Consider the following 16,206-nt stretch of genomic DNA (forward strand, 5'->3'; position numbering starts at 1 on the left):
AGCGCATAGGTGTTACCATGGACTGCACATGTCGAGGTAGGAGGGTCGTAGCGTAGAACTATTGGTACCTATCGCTATCGACACCTCGAGGCATGGCAGAGGAAAGTAGAATGAGCATCCAAGTCAGCATCGCAGAGGGCATGTTAGTCCCAGTTAGTCCCACATGGTGTGTCAGAGCGTGTGCCAGCAGGAGTGGCAGGGTGTGCTAGAGTGAGCACCCAAATAAGTCTCAGATTAGTGTGCTAGAGCGTGAATCAGGTGGTAGGGTGAGCATCCAAATTAGTCTCACATGGTGCGTAAATGGTGAGCACCCAAGTTAGACTCATACGGGATGAGTGCCTGTGTGAACGTGACTGAGCGAATACATTAAGTACTGCCTATCTCCCAGAAGTAATACTGTAAGGTAGTTGCAGGGGGATCAGGGTATTAGCAGAGAGAATAACTCAAGTAACCTTCCGCTACTTAGGTGGGTTTAGTGGATCGGCCTTCTGTCCACCCTACTCCCCGAGAAATAATTTCAGGTATCTGTTTGCAAATTTGCCTTCATTCCCCCTTAAAAAAAGAAAAAAGGCTGTTAAGCATCACCTGTTTCTAGGCGTGAGAGAACCATGCGGCTGAATATGCAGCGACTGTCGTGCGAGGGTTTTGCGTAACAATTCGCTCATAAACTCGACGAAAGTATCGAAGTACACCCAACTGGTCCATGAGGTGGTCAATTCAACAGCAAGTAGGACTTTGCATGGTTTGCGTAGCCAGCTAAAATATCGCAGCCTACAGACACGGACAACAGCAGCTCTGTACACATCGTTCATTCGCCCAGACGCCCTGTATGGCTATGAAACATAAACATTAAAAGATGCAGACTATCGATTTCTCGGAGTGTTTGAGCGGAAATACTGTGCTCAATACTTGACGGAGTTCAATGGCTGAAACCCGGACAAAACCTTGAAAAAATTGGTAGTTTTTGCACATGCAGAAAAAAATAGCAGAAATGTCAGAGAAAGGGAAAAAAGAAAATCTGTCAAATGCCATGACTTGTAAAATTGATTCCATCGATCGAGGTGTGTTTACTTCTACAAAGTTTAATTATTCGAATACTTTTTGCTATATCTACTATTTGTTAAATATTATACCCTACACCTTACCATTGCACGGTAAGAATTTGAAAATCTATGTAAATGCTCAATTAAACTTAAGAACTATTTGTATTGTTGATATCTAGAACTCGTTGCATTGCGGGGCACAATTCTGTAAGCAATCTCGGACAATTCGGTCATTTTGCAGGAATTAAGTACAGAAAAGCTTAGAATTTATGTAAGTTCTCTAGTAATAGATGAATTATACTTAAAGGGATTTACGGAATATGACAATGACTTGTTTATTATATAGCGAGATATACGTCGAGTTGTGTCGCGCGCAGTACACATTTTAGTATAACCTCCAGAACACCAAAATTGTAAGTTTACCCCCATTGATGAAACAAATAAACATATTCTAGCTTAAAGCGATTAACAACAAACCTGGCGTTTCGCTACAAAGATTTGGTGACTGTGACAACAGTACACATATATTAAATAAACTGATTCCAAAATTTGACAATTGTAGCTTGTAAATTTAATGTTTGTTGATGTAAGGCTGTGAAGCGTCTCCCAAACAAATTTGGATGGCAAAAGAAAATTTGACTATTTTTTTCTGGGAATGATTCGGAACAATCTGCAAATGGGCTGTTTCAGTAATAGAATGAGAACGCTGTTACTGCTTCAGACCTTAAGGCATGAGCTTCTGGAAGTACATGAATGGCATAGTATATGTTCGATAACATTTCTAAACTCAAAATAAATTTGGCGTTCCAAAATTATTCTTTGGTGAAAAATTCGAGCAACATATTAGATTTTGCCCGGCATTTGTATGGGGTCCCGCCACCGTGCGGCGTGGTGGAAAATAGTGAATGGCGCAGTCGCATGAATCACGAGTTGTACCAAGTGTACAAAAATGCAGACTTCGACAGGCTGATAAAATACCGCAGATTACAGTGGGCTGGACATGTAGTGCGTATGCCGGAAGAGAGATCTTGAAATCAAAATTTTGATCCTCATACAAGACCATTTTGTATGAAAAACAGCGATGATGTTAGATTTATTTCCGGTGGTGTAGATTGAAATTAATTTATGAAGCGAGGGCCATCCACAAAGTGAAATGTGAAACGCCAACAACATGTGCAGTTCATTCACTCACTTCCCCGTGCTCAGCCATTTTCGCTAGCTAACCAACATCAAGTTAATCATTCCTTTCGACTCCTGCTCGACGCGGCAGATTCTTGTCCAATCAACCACCGTACTGACCGCGTGTGCTGCGATCAGTTCTACCACATGAATTTACTCCCCGAAGACATCGGCAAAGCCGACAATCTTAACACCAGGAGGGAACTTATGTTTCAGAACCCCGTCGTACATAAGGTTTAATAATACCGGGCCCAGTATAGAACCTTGCGGAACTCCTGTGGTAATAGGAACGCTTTCCTGATCGGCATCGGTCTCGTATAATAAATAAAAATAGCGTATATAAATAGCTTTACAAAATCCGGTACAGGCCCACCGTCAGGCTAAGACGGTTTGGCGAGAACGCAATGGCATCCCAGCTTGCGCTCGCTGTTGAACTCATTCTTCACATCCAGTGACACTAATGCGCAGTATCGAATATTTCACCTTTTCGGTGGATCGCTATCTCAGCGGTCTTTACTACTGAGTTTTTTTGTATCTTTATTAAGGATACTTTCAGCCCTAGGCTGGCTGCATAGCTAGCCTGAACATGTTTGGGTTCGCTAATATTGCTGCCTTGAGAGCAGTGTTCGGAACTAGATCAGGCCCTGGAGTGCATGAGGCCAGGGACGTGTGGGACGGGATGGGAAGATAATCGTCGCCATTCTATCCGGGGATCGCTCGGGGAAAACGTAAAACTCCCTCTCGGCTCTTGGCACAATCCTGTAGGCGTTACCCCCACCGAATCGCATTGACTCCTTCGAACAGGTTGCCGAAACACGCTTTCTTGCTGTTGGGCCTTAAGGGGCTGTCCATATACAACGTGGACAGTTTAGGTGGGAGGGGGATATGGCGAATGTCCACGATCCATAGAAATTTTTGAAAATTTATATGAGCGAATGTCCACGCTGGGGGAGGGGGGTATCGAAAACTGACCAAAACCTGTCCACGTGGTATATGGACAGACCCTAAGGCAGGCTGATAAAAGAGCTGCAATCTCGGCACTCCACCAATATACCGGTGCTATTGGAACCATCATTGACTAGCACATCGTCGAGCTTCGCAAGCGCCTCAAGTAACGCTTGACCCCTGCGATTGGTACAGCGGCTGGCCCACTCCTCTGCCCAAGCGTTAAAGTCTCCCGCTATGACGAACGGTTTTCGACCCACTAGGTTCATCTGGTTGAACTGTTCTAATGGCCACATTGGTGGGGCATATCAGCTACAATAGAACACACTATTGTTCTTGGCTGTAGCGAACTCTCAACGGAGGAGTGTACCATCTCTTGGACCGGGTACCGTCCCGTCATGCAAATAGCCGCCATCCTAGACCCGTCCGCCACACTCCTCTGCCATGCCACGAGGTTTCGATAGCGATAGGTACCAACAGTTTTACGCTACGACCCTCCTACAATCGGCATGAGCAGTCCGTACTTACACCTATGCGTTCACTCTTTACCCATGCCTCGTGGCGACGATCGCGGTTGCTATCCGCTACATCACACTTTCCTCAGCAGCACTGCCGCTAACCGCAAGTCAAGCACATCTGTATATGGAGCCCCATATACAGATGTGCTCGACTTGCGGTTAGCGGCAGAGCACTTCCCCGAACTCAGCCCTTTCCGTTCTAACAAAGTCATGCTTGTCACCTGCTGCTCGGCACGTCAGATTATCTGCAAGCTGCAGGCAATCTGAGTGCAGTTAAAACTGCATTCCATTTCTCCACCGCGCCAAACGATTCTTGCATAAAGGGGGGATTAAATATGACGTCCACTACGTCCACTACTACAGCATGAGTTAACCGCCAGAAATTTATATGTCGAAAAGCATCTAACGCGGGATTACTCAAAGGTAGGAACTTTTTAGAGAAAACTATTTGATACCAGTTATGCAGGAAGGTGTACGCATACCAAATACTTTTTCGATTAAAGTGTTCAATTTCGAGAAATTGAAACTTAGATACATTACGCTATACTGATTTCAGAAAGTTGACTCCTAGTGTGCCGCTGTAAACACGCTCAAAGCGGGCGATTCATTGAATTTGCTACATTCGAAAAAGTTTCTCTAATATCGACCCCATCATAGCCTTCTTTGAATATTGACAAACGGGTGGAAGTAAATTTTTTCTCTTGTTGACAAATTCCGGCTCGATTTCCCACCGTAAAAGGTAAAAAATCTCCATTGGTCCACAAGGTGTTATGTAAGTGTTCTGGCCGTTGTCTAATGCTAGGTGTTAAGTATTCGCTCTGTGTGACCTCTGGTCGAAGACGGTGATCATGTCTTTAAATTAATAAATCTAGTCATTCCGAAATATGTGCTATTTTTATAATAAATTTCGAATAATAACAAGACCTACGAGATTGATTTGACAGGGGGCGTACCCTACTTGATCACTATTGAATTTGGTAACGATTGCGATCAAATATAACGCGTTGCGTTCAAATATAAAATGAAATAAAATTTTCTCTCTGTTGGTCAATGGCCTTTTGACTTTGATAAACTGCTTTCCTATTCTACTTCTTTTAATTTTTCACCCCCCTTCCCCCACGTAAGATTTTTCCCATACAAATCATTTTTTGTTTATATGGAGCGTAAGAAAATGGCAGACCCCCTCCCCCCATAAGTGCTTACGTAATTAATATTCGACTCCTAATTGTGGTTTTCTACAATTGCTGAAGGGTTCAATAACATATGATCTTGAACAAAAAAGTTTCACTTCAGATTTTAACCTAAATGCATAACCTAATCAACTTTTTTCCAGAAAATGTTACATTTCATTACAAACACCAAGTGCCTCAAATGAATGCGAACGTAGAAAACTAGTTGTTTCCGGCAAACATTCTGAAATGGACCTTCTATCGAAAGTTCGGTTTTGGAGCAGAGATGCCAAATTTGAAGACATGTCTTCAATTTGAAGACATTTGAATCTCTGTAAAGACATTTATTTCGTGAAGACATTTTGAAGACTTTTCAAAATATTTGAAGACTTATCTACTTATTTGAAGATATTTGAAGACAATAAATAAGCCAGCGAATATAAAATATAATTTCATTACTTACTTATAAATTCTGCGACTCTCATATGCAAATTATAGAAATGTTACAAAAGGTTTAATAGTCTTTGTCTCGAGATTAAAATTTCAAACATAAAAATACATCTACATTAATCGGTTGATAACTGCAACGCATTTTAAACGTCAAACGCATTTAACTTTGAGTTGTGTGTTGTTGCTGTATAAAAAAAAATCGAAGGCAGCATTCGTTTAAATTTTCATGGCGGTGGCGGAGTTTCCTACGAGTCTTTTAAAAAGTATTTCGATCATTACAGCGGAACGCAATGGCCGATCTAATTTATTTTTACGGTAAAAATAGATTGAATTTTTCTAAGGCTTGATTAAATCTATTCAACCTTTGAGCTGTGATCTTCTTGATATTTCCATGTGAATTTCCTCTGAATACCCATCGAGAACGAGAATAGATTTAGTGAAACAACTCTTTGAATTTCCCGTGGATTTTTGAAAGCATTTTCAGTGAAAATTTAGAAGATTTTTTCGTAAAAAATGAAGAGGATTTATGTTGAAAACTATGAGGAATTTCTCGTCTAAATTTGGAATTGAAAATTCAGAGTGTGGAGAAATAAAGAAAATCTTCCAAATTTTAAACGGGAGATTTTTTTTAATTTCCACAAGTTTTTTCTAAGTTCTTCCGAGAAAATCTGCTGAGCTCTCACCATTTAAATTTTCACTTGAAAATTGCCCCAGTTAATTTCTAGTGACAATTCTTACGAATGTCGACAAAATAATTAAATTGTTCTTGAATGAATATTTCTCAGAATTTTTACAGGAAAATTTTCTTAAAAGAAATAAAAAAAAATCCACTAAAAATCCGGTGGAATTTTAATAAATGACTCAGTAGAAAATTTCAGAGGAAACTTTTTATATACTCTAGTTAAATTCTTCTTTGCATTCCTTTGGTAATTCATCTAGAAGTATCTTTGAACATTCTAGGATTTTCTCTGAGGGTTTATCTCATTTGGAGAATTCAACTGAAATTAAACTTAAAAGTGACATTTCAATAGTTATTGAATAACCCTGCTAGCAGAGCAAGATTGCTTTTTATAGGTATCGAAACATTTTTCATCGATGTCCTATTGGAATTACTGATTTTTTTTATTTTCGAACTGTCACTTCTAATTTCAATTCTCCAAATGAGACAGACCCTGAGAATTCCTCTATGAATATCTCCAAAAAAATCGTTCTGGAATTCTTTTTGAAATTCCACCTGAAGTTCATCCAGGAATTTGTCCGGAAGATTCAATGATTTCTCCGAAAAATCATCCAGGAATTCCTTTAGAAAATCCTCTAGGAGCTCCTCCGTAAGTTCGTCCAGAAATTCCTGCGAGAGTTCATCAAAGAATTCCATGTTGCCGAAAGTTTTTCCAAGAATGCTTTTGGTTGAAAATCATTATTTTGTTTTCTAAAATCTACGTTTTAGCCAGTTTTTTATCCAATAAAATATTTTCTGAATCTATTCACCTTTTTTTGTTTTTATAAATTTGATCGCATTCAATGCTGAATTATTGGATTTTTTTCTTAATTTAAGGGTTTATTCATTATTTTCCGTGTTGAAGAAGTTGAAGGAATTAAAGTGCATATTTTACCGCAATCATTTTCTATTGTGATTGTGAAAAAAAACGAAACCACAAAAATTCAACTCTACAACTCTCCAAAGGTGTACGATCAAAAGCACGATGAAAAAAATACTCAATTTCCAATATTTTTTATAATTTTGTAGAATTTTGAAATTTAATTTTAAACCGTATTTGAACATGCTTGGAAGTTTATAACGTCTCTATCGACACCAAACCCGGTCATGCAATGCTTTAAATATTTAAACATGCCTTGAAGTTTATATTATTGACTAAAAACAACCAATTTAAAATTACAAAAAATAGTCTAAGTACTCCGTCTAAAGACGATCTGGGCCATTAGAGAGTTAAACCACATTTCGTTACATTTTAACATGCGGTAAAGGTGCATTTTTTCTTATGTGCTTTTCTTATTGCCTTTTACGCACAAAACATGTACCATTACCGCTAGATGAATTCATCTGTTTTTGTTTTTATCCGATATACCGGCATAACCAGGGTGCGACATTCTTTCCATGTTTACTAACAACGTTTCAATCTTACATGGGGAAAAGTATTCAGAACGCCTAGGTCATAACTCCAACTATGTAGGTATTTCTTATATAATCGCTAAAAGATCAACAACGATGCCCTCGGCGATGTTTTTTATTTAGTGTTAATGATAAACACCCCCTAAGAATGTGCTCAATACAAAGAGCCAGAAAAATCCGCTTTGATTATTCCCTGCATATGACCTTCTTCAATGGCTCTACGTTCCAACTAGAGCTTGGCCTGCTCATAAACTTGTTCATAAAGTGTTCTATTAGTGTTTAGTTATTTATTGGAAGCTTTACTATGTCCGCCAATGGCATGAATATAGATCTTGTATAACAAGTATAATGGGTGAACTATGTCCATGGAGCCGAGAATGTTTCCCACCCGAAAACATCATTCTAGGCCGGACCGAGAATCGAACTCGCCATCTCCAGATTGGCTATCCAACGTCTTTGCTTGCAAGGCTAACTAGCGACCCTCTTGCATATGTACCCATCAACAAGGTTCCAGAACGAACCGATAAACGAAGTCGTCATCTCCGGATTGACCATATTACTGCCCATGATTTCATAGTTGACGTATCAACCATTGTACTTTCTCATGTATTTCGAATGATTTGAGGACAAACAATGCAAATTTAAACCCTTTCAATCCATTGGCAATTAAATTAGGTTTGAAGCATGCAATGTATCGATGTTGCACCGGTTTAATTGCCCTTTTCTATCAGAATAATAATGCTTTCAAAGAAATATGATTTTTTTTAGAATGAATCCTTAGAATTGTCGCACGCTACTTTTTATGCACAAAACACGCTAAAAACGCTCATTCATATTTTTTAGTATTTTTATGCACGAGAAAGGGACTAACGCCGCTGGGTGGATTGTTTTTTTAAATCGTATGTTAGCCATAACTTGTTTCAAGCAAATCGGTTCAAGATAAGTGCTTAAAATATGAGTGAGTGAGGGCGTCCTGTGGAACTTCACATTGGGTTTTTAAAACACATTAGGTGGGTGGGTCATTCTAGTAGACATAGCCTTTCTATAAAATGTACTGCACCACCAAGCAATCAATCGGTTTCGAGATGATCTACAATCATAGTTGAAATATGCAAGATAGATTTACGTTACAATACCAATATTCTAATAGAACTAAACGATCCTATTGTGTAGTTATGCGTATCATTCGGTTATAGATCTTCATTGTTTCATTATAGTAATTAACTTCATCACACAACTTCAATTGTGCTAACAACTCTTTTACTCCAACCACATTGTACCTAGCTGTATTCGCGTCGGTTGCTTGTTTCATTCTACTACCGCTCGAATGCCGTACTAGCATAGGCCTCCGCTATATAGCAGTGCATGATATAAAGCTCCGCTATACAGCAAAAAGTCCATCTGTGGAGCTTTAATGTAGGGAAAGGTTTTATAGCTTGTGTAACGGATGTGATATAAAATGTATCGTTAGTAATATAGCATGACAAATAAACCGAAGATTACCCATTACCGGACACTTATTTTATTTGATGAATGGCGAAAACTTTAATAACTGTGAAAATTATATTATGTGTACGGTGCACATAAAATATAATCATTCATACAAAATATTAGAAAAATATTTTCGACTTCATAGATATTTCGATAGTGAATTATGGTGAAAATTTCACGGATTTTCAACCTGTAGGGGAAACTGGGGTTATATGCACCCCCGGGGCAAAACGACCCTTTGGAATTTTTTAGTACATTTTCGGCAGTTTTTCGATAGTATTTACTACAGAGCATGTAGTTCGGATCTCGAACTACCAACTCAGAAGTAAACATTCTTGAAAATATTCCTGGAACATATTACCCCAGTTTACCCTATACTAGTTTGTCATATTTTATTTTTCTTATTTGATTAAAAAATACATCGAAGTCGAATATATAACCCATATAACCCATCAAAACAGATTAAATGACAGGAGATTTAACACCCTATTTACTTTTTAATCGTCAAACCAAGGAACCCCTTGTTAAAATTAAATTAAATGATGATGGTGATAAAGACGAAATTATGACGATTGACAGGCAATTATATTAATTGACGTTGAAGTTTCGATCAGATGATAGTTATATAGTCGGCTTATAGTCGTTAAAACGTCTTTGTGAAAGTTTTTTATGACCATGCAGATAAATTATATAATAAATTGACCAGACGTCTCGGATTAAGCCAACTTGTCCCGCATTGCTAGGCGTCCTGAGAAAAAGTCCCGTATTCCATGATGAACCAGTAAAGTCTAGAAAATCGATGGATTCCGTGAGAAATGAGATGTCTAAAAACTTTATAAAAAATTTAAACAATCAGAAGAAAAAGGGAACTTGGACACTCCAGAGGGTTGACTGAACTGGAGAATGCAGCCGGATCAAAAAATGGAGTATATTTCTCGGACTCTAAATAGCACAGATTTCTTATTAATCTGAAGCATTAGAATAACCTGGAGGGTCGCGAATTTGGGAATGAGTCGTGGTGACACTCCAATCCAGAGTGTAAAATAATCGAAAATATTTGGTGAAGTCCATTTTTCTTCACTTGTCATTTCACTTCCGACACATTCATAGTCGCCTCTGGACAGTCAATATTCAGTTGAATATTAGTCATTGAATATTTATGCACATTTTACAAATTGATAAATTATCTGAAATCTGAACACATTTCAAATGAGTAAAGTGATTTATCACACAGGACTGAATCCGATTTTCATCCGCGAGGCACTTTCAACGGTAAACATCAACATAAACAATGCTAATTATGTTTTTTTCTGCACATAGTGAACACACTCGGTGATAGTCGAGTTCGGTGGTCTAGTGGCTACCGCTTCTGCCTTGTAAGCAGGAGGTCATGGGTTCAATTCCAGGCTCGTCCCTTTCCTACTTTGTATTTCTATCTAAGTTCTTTCTGTGTTTCACGTTCTATCAAAACGATTCCTACTGTTATAACCTTCCACACAATCCCAAAACCTCCCGTGGCACCTATGAGAGGTCGTAGAGTTCTCTGCATCTTTCTTAAGTAGGTGTCCAACTAACCATCCTTTCCCTTCCTCAGCATTCGCAAGGACGTGGCCAGGACAGATCTCGACTATTGGAAGGTGCATTGCTTTCATCTAAGAGAATAGTGATTAGTCCCAAATCAATATCTGTGGTAACGGATGAAAGGGATGCTACTCTCGTACAATAGTCTTGGCTTGTACCACCTACGAATTTGTGCGAAATGCTCAATGCTAATGCTAATGCTAATAGTGAACACACTCAGTGACAGTCGAATGAATGAGTTCGTGGAGTAGTCGTCTGACTATGTCATTCTATGTTTTGAATATTCATGCAATGTTTGTCAAAATCGGACCGAAGTTGCTTCATGAAGATGAATATTTTAAGCTCTGCTCCCAATCTATTTGAAGCGTTTGTTTGAGAAACTGCATATGTAACATTTTTAGCCAAAATGGGATTTTTATGCACTCTGAATCCTCGTCTAAAAATACATATTCTAGCAAAAAATACGAAAAAAAAAATTTGTTCAGGAATGTATATTTTTTTCGTTTGTTTGAAAAACTACACATGTGGAGTGTGCACGCACTTTGAAGAGCAATTATGAAGTACTTCTTGCAGTTTTTGTACTTGAAGTGCCCCAGGGCGTTGAGTTTTGCCAAAATCTATTGATCTGTATCAAAAAAATCGAAAGATTCGGTGCCAAATTGTTTAAAAACAGTTCTTTGTTGTTTTCTCAAAATTGTGTAAAATGGATATATGCAGTTTCTCAGACAAGTAGTTTATCCATAAAAATTATAAACTCAAGACTAGTTAGGGGCAGCAGGGACTATGTCCAAGGGCTTGACGACCCCTCCCCATGGCCACTGCGAGTTAGGGGATCTGTCTAGGATGTGGTGGGGTTTGACAGTGGGCTCTGTTGAACCTCTGCAAAAAGCTGCATGTGTCTATATAGGCAGGCCCTATCAAACCCAGTCAACACATGAAAGTATATGGTGTCGTGTAGGCTGTTGAAGTGGAGGCGATATAGGTGCTTCTCCATACAACATGTATGTATATCGTGTATCAATATCGTCTCCAATTTAGCATCTTGTATTGCACTATGTACGACTTTATATTGACTGAAAAGCGACCGTGTGCCGCTCAAAGCGCACAAGCCCAACACGAGTGCCAACCGGCACATCAGGATTAATACCAGTGAGATCCTGATTACGGTATACTGGTCACGGCAAGCGACAAACACATGCGCGAAAGTAATGCAAAATAAACGACATGTAAAATAAACGTAAATTAACAAAATATGTCTGGCTGAACATACATTCTTATTTAACGTTAAATAGAGATAACATAATTAGCTTTCCGATTACTATCAATTTGGTTGAACAGCCGTGATTATTACTTTATTTTCAATTTAAATCTAGTTTTTTTTACTTTCCTTGCGTTGAAGAAATGATGCCGCGGATGCCTCATCCGAAATTCAAATGAACAATCGCTCATTTTGAGCGATTAATTGTTTATTCTCGCGAAGAATAAACAATTGAACAAATCAAGGAAATGCTAATACTGTAGTATAGAAGTTGCATAGTCATATATGGTGAATCCCGATCTATGTTACTGATTACCCCACCCAACTAACACAACTTCCTTCCCGTGGTAATTGTGGAGATGCAGAGGTATTCTCGGTCTCTAGTAGCAACAATAACCACACACTAACATTCCCTCCCTTCCCCAACTGACTGTAAGGACTTGGCCGGCGCCGTTATTGATCAACATTTGAGAGCTGCTGAAACGTGCACTTCGAGAATAGATGGTAAACCCCAACCACTATTCACTTGGATCGTAGTGCAATTTGCACCAGTTCTGATCAATCACGGAGTAGCAACCATTGATATGTACAGTCAGTCTAAGCTAAGCTAAGCTAAGCTAAAATTATAAACTCAAGACTAGTAGTAGTTGAGGAATACTTGACCACCTATCTACAAGGTAGAGAAAATTACCCCTTTTTTGTTAACATCCGATTACTGTAAACTTCTTCAGCTCGAAAGATTTCTGTGTGGCTTTGAAATGGTTCTTGGTTTGAATTATGGTAAGGCAATATCTACATTTGGCGATCCAAGCAGGAGTGTACACGGGAAGAGGAATGAGGTAGCTTCGTAATCGCGTTGATTATAAACTGTATGTGGTTTCGAACGTATTTTATTGTGTTTTTGAGATTTTACAATTATTTTTTATGATTTATGCACAAGGTTTTCGTAATCAGATTAGCAGATTCTGGAATTTTGGAGTTCATGTACAGAACAGGTATTCATGGATTTCTCAAGATTTATAAATGCTACCTGACCAGGGATTGCAGAAATCGCTCTCAATAGATAACGAACAACAATAAATGAGAGGCAAAAACCTCTTCGAATCATGGCTTGTGAAAACAAAACTATAGCACTTGTATACAAGTTGGAAAAAACTGATTCGGACAGGCGGCCGCTCATTTCATGTTGGGACCATTTTTTTTGCACAGCTGTGTAAAACAAGTTGAAATGCATCATCAGAACCGGTGCCCCTCGCAATTGGGGCTTATTAAAAGAAATTTATCATGGGTTGTAGCCCCCCAAATCAGTTCATTATCGTAACAGCTACCGAAAAACGTCTCTCACGGTATGCTACCTATCGAGAGTGTATACAGACATGATAAGTGAGAGATTTTCTCATTCTCCTTTGGATTCAAACCCAAATCGTTTAAAATTTCAAGTGATGTTTTTTAGATTTTTTTGGTTCCATTTGCTTGATTAATTCTCGAGTTATGAAGAAGTTGGTGTTTCATCTGTATGGGAGCCCCCTTTCCAAAGCAGGGAAGGGTCTCAAACCATCTTAAGAACTTTCCTCGGCCCCAAAAACCTATGTATACAAATTTTCACGCCGATCCGTTCAGTTGTTTCCGAGTCTATAAGGTTCAGACAGACAGAATTTCATTTTTATGTAAATAGAAGAAGATTTCTAGACCAACATTTGAAAAGTGCGTTTTTATTACTTCTGATTCTTCGTCTACATATATAGCTCTGTATGGTTTCAGCTTCGCTTCAGAGAGCGAGTAATGGCGCTTAAGCCTAGGCATAATATCCAGGATATAGGGGAGAAATACCTGTGTTCCATCCCTGAACATTGGATCAGCAAGGAGTGAAACTAATCTTCTTAGCAATGTCACTCCCAACGTCACCTTTTCATGCAACCTTATGAATGTGGAACGGTTGGTACGGCTGTCCCCGTTTCTTCCTTTCGTGAATTCAAAACTCTTCGTTGATCATGTTATTCATTACTGATTTGAGTAATATATCTGATTGCCGGGGAGTTATGAATTACCTCCCAATTTCAAGCCTGCACGGCCATTTTAATATTTGTGTCATATTGTTGATATGCTGCAAATATTAGTGCTGACAAGAAAATGCTCGGAAACACAACCAACATTTCCAGGATACTTTTCAATACAGGCTGTGTATGTGCTACGACAAGACAAGACAAGACAAGAGCGCGAGTGGTGCTCGCATAAAGTGCTCTGCGATTAAGTGTTGCTGATTTTTTTAAACCGAGGTCGACCGATCTACGGATTGGCAATCCTACGCATTTGCTCGCAAGACTAACTGGAGCCCCGGTGGGCTTCCTGTAAGTGTTATTGTGAAAACAGTTCTCCTCTGCTAGCTTTATGTTAACTACTAGGATATTGCTGCATCGTAGCACAGTGTGCATTATGCACTTCCACAGTGATTATACAGCTAGGTCTTTTACCATTACCATTTTTAGATTCGTATGTCATGAGGCTAGCACGATGATACTCTTATGCCCAAGGAAGTTTTAATCAGTCTGTACAGTCATAACTGAAGACAAAGTGAAATAAATAAATAAATAAAAGTCGACAATGTTTCCAACCGAGAAATCCTAGACCAGACCGGGAGTTAAACCCAGTCACCTTTAACATGATCTTACTTCAGCCGTCAATTTTAGCGATAGATCAAAGCTGAGAGAAGTGTAGAAGAATATCCGGCACTGAAAAAATCGATTGAATGCTACATATGTAGAGATGTCGCAAATTCGTTGTGATAATCGATTAATTTTTAACCGATTATTATCCAACGATAAATCGATTAGTTACAAATCGATTAATCGGGATTTTACGACATCATTAAGATGTCTCAAATTAATCGATTACTTCTATTAATCGATTCATCGTTGTGATATTCGATTAATTTTGAATTGATTACTATCCTACGATTAATCGATTCAATAATCGACAAGAATCGTGAGTAATCGATTAATCGGGATTTTACGACATCTCTACATATGTGCCTATGGATAGCAGTAAGTTTGGCTAACCCCAACTATAAATAACAAGTAATGTTTTTCATGAAGATTGCATCATTCATTAATATGTCACGTGATCGGATTATAAAATAACTTTGACTGGAGGTTGCACAGACTGAATACTTAACATCAATAGTATTAGAAAGCTTTCGATGCCTTAGTAAAACGGACAGGACATTCACACAATACCCAATGAACAGTTGAGAGTTTTTTTTCCGTACAGGAGCGGGAATCGAATCCACATTCCGTCGTGAATCGCAAATTCGCATAGACAAATGACGCCGCTAACCGTACGGCCATGAAGCCCACTTTAATTTTAAAGACCTACTTCAGTATTTTTTTCAATCAAAGCACTCAGTGGAACCATCGAACAAGTGTTCTCTATCTCGCCAAGCAATTTCCATCCCGCATAATTACAAACTGTACATGGATATTTTCCCGTGCGGTCGACAACAGTATCCTTTACTGTTGACAACTGTAAATGAACAATGTCATTTAAAGTTTTAACAGTTTGTGGTACGGTTATTTGACAAATAACAATATGTTGAATGGGTTGTTAAGTTATGTCACCTTAAAATATTGTCTGTTTTCGCGTGCAAAATTTTCGCTCAACAGTATGATAAAATGTTGACATATAATGTAGGAAATAAAGAACATTTTTGAGACAACATGTTATATGTTGACATTTAGTGATGATGTCGAGCAGTTATGGTTGAATCGATCGAAAAGTATTCGATGACCGCAACGTAAACTGTGAAGCTATATCTTACATCGTAATAATGATTCTGACCATATAACATGTTGTTTTTTATTATGCGGGATAACCATGTTCGCAAATTCTATTTGAGAATACAAAATTGGAACGATGACAATTTCAATGAAGTTGAGTTTTCCTAATGGTTCTGTAATGTAATCTTCCTAAATTTTTTACCAGCCTAATAGCAGCAAAGGGAGTTGGGGATTAATTTTAAGGCCACTTTTTCAAGAAATGAATGAATTATTATTTTATGTTGTTACAAGCTTTTATTGTGAGTTAGGTATCCTAATCTGGACTGAATTTGTTGCTGAATGATATAACCTTCGAATGAATTTGCATTTATTATTCGCCAAAATTTGAAAAAAAAACAACATTAATTTTTGAACTCACAGCAAGCTGCCAAAAAAGCACCCAAACAAATAAGGTTACTGCTCCTTGATTTCATCTCATAACTCCGATATTCATCCCAAGAAAAACAAAGCAATGGAAAAAAATTTAATTGGTTTCTGATTTTTGTGATTTTTTTTCCGCTGTGAGCACGCACGTTAGCAAAAGCGCCTCAGCGTAAGGGATTCCAACTATAATTGCCTACTTTAAAGCGTTTACAGGCGCCTGCTTTTTTGATAAATGATTGGAAAGT

At 38.4% G+C, this 16,206-nt stretch overlaps 1 protein-coding gene across 2 annotated transcripts in view; it reads left to right on the top strand.

The window, feature by feature from the left end:
- The window catches only part of LOC134211630 (oxysterol-binding protein-related protein 9), a 232,243-nt gene that overhangs the window by 99,498 nt on the left and 116,539 nt on the right, over positions 1-16,206 (top strand). The window lies entirely within an intron of this gene.

The sequence above is a fragment of the Armigeres subalbatus genome, chromosome 2 (genome assembly GCF_024139115.2).
Source record: "Armigeres subalbatus isolate Guangzhou_Male chromosome 2, GZ_Asu_2, whole genome shotgun sequence".
In the NCBI taxonomy this organism is placed as follows: Eukaryota; Metazoa; Arthropoda; class Insecta; order Diptera; family Culicidae; genus Armigeres; species Armigeres subalbatus.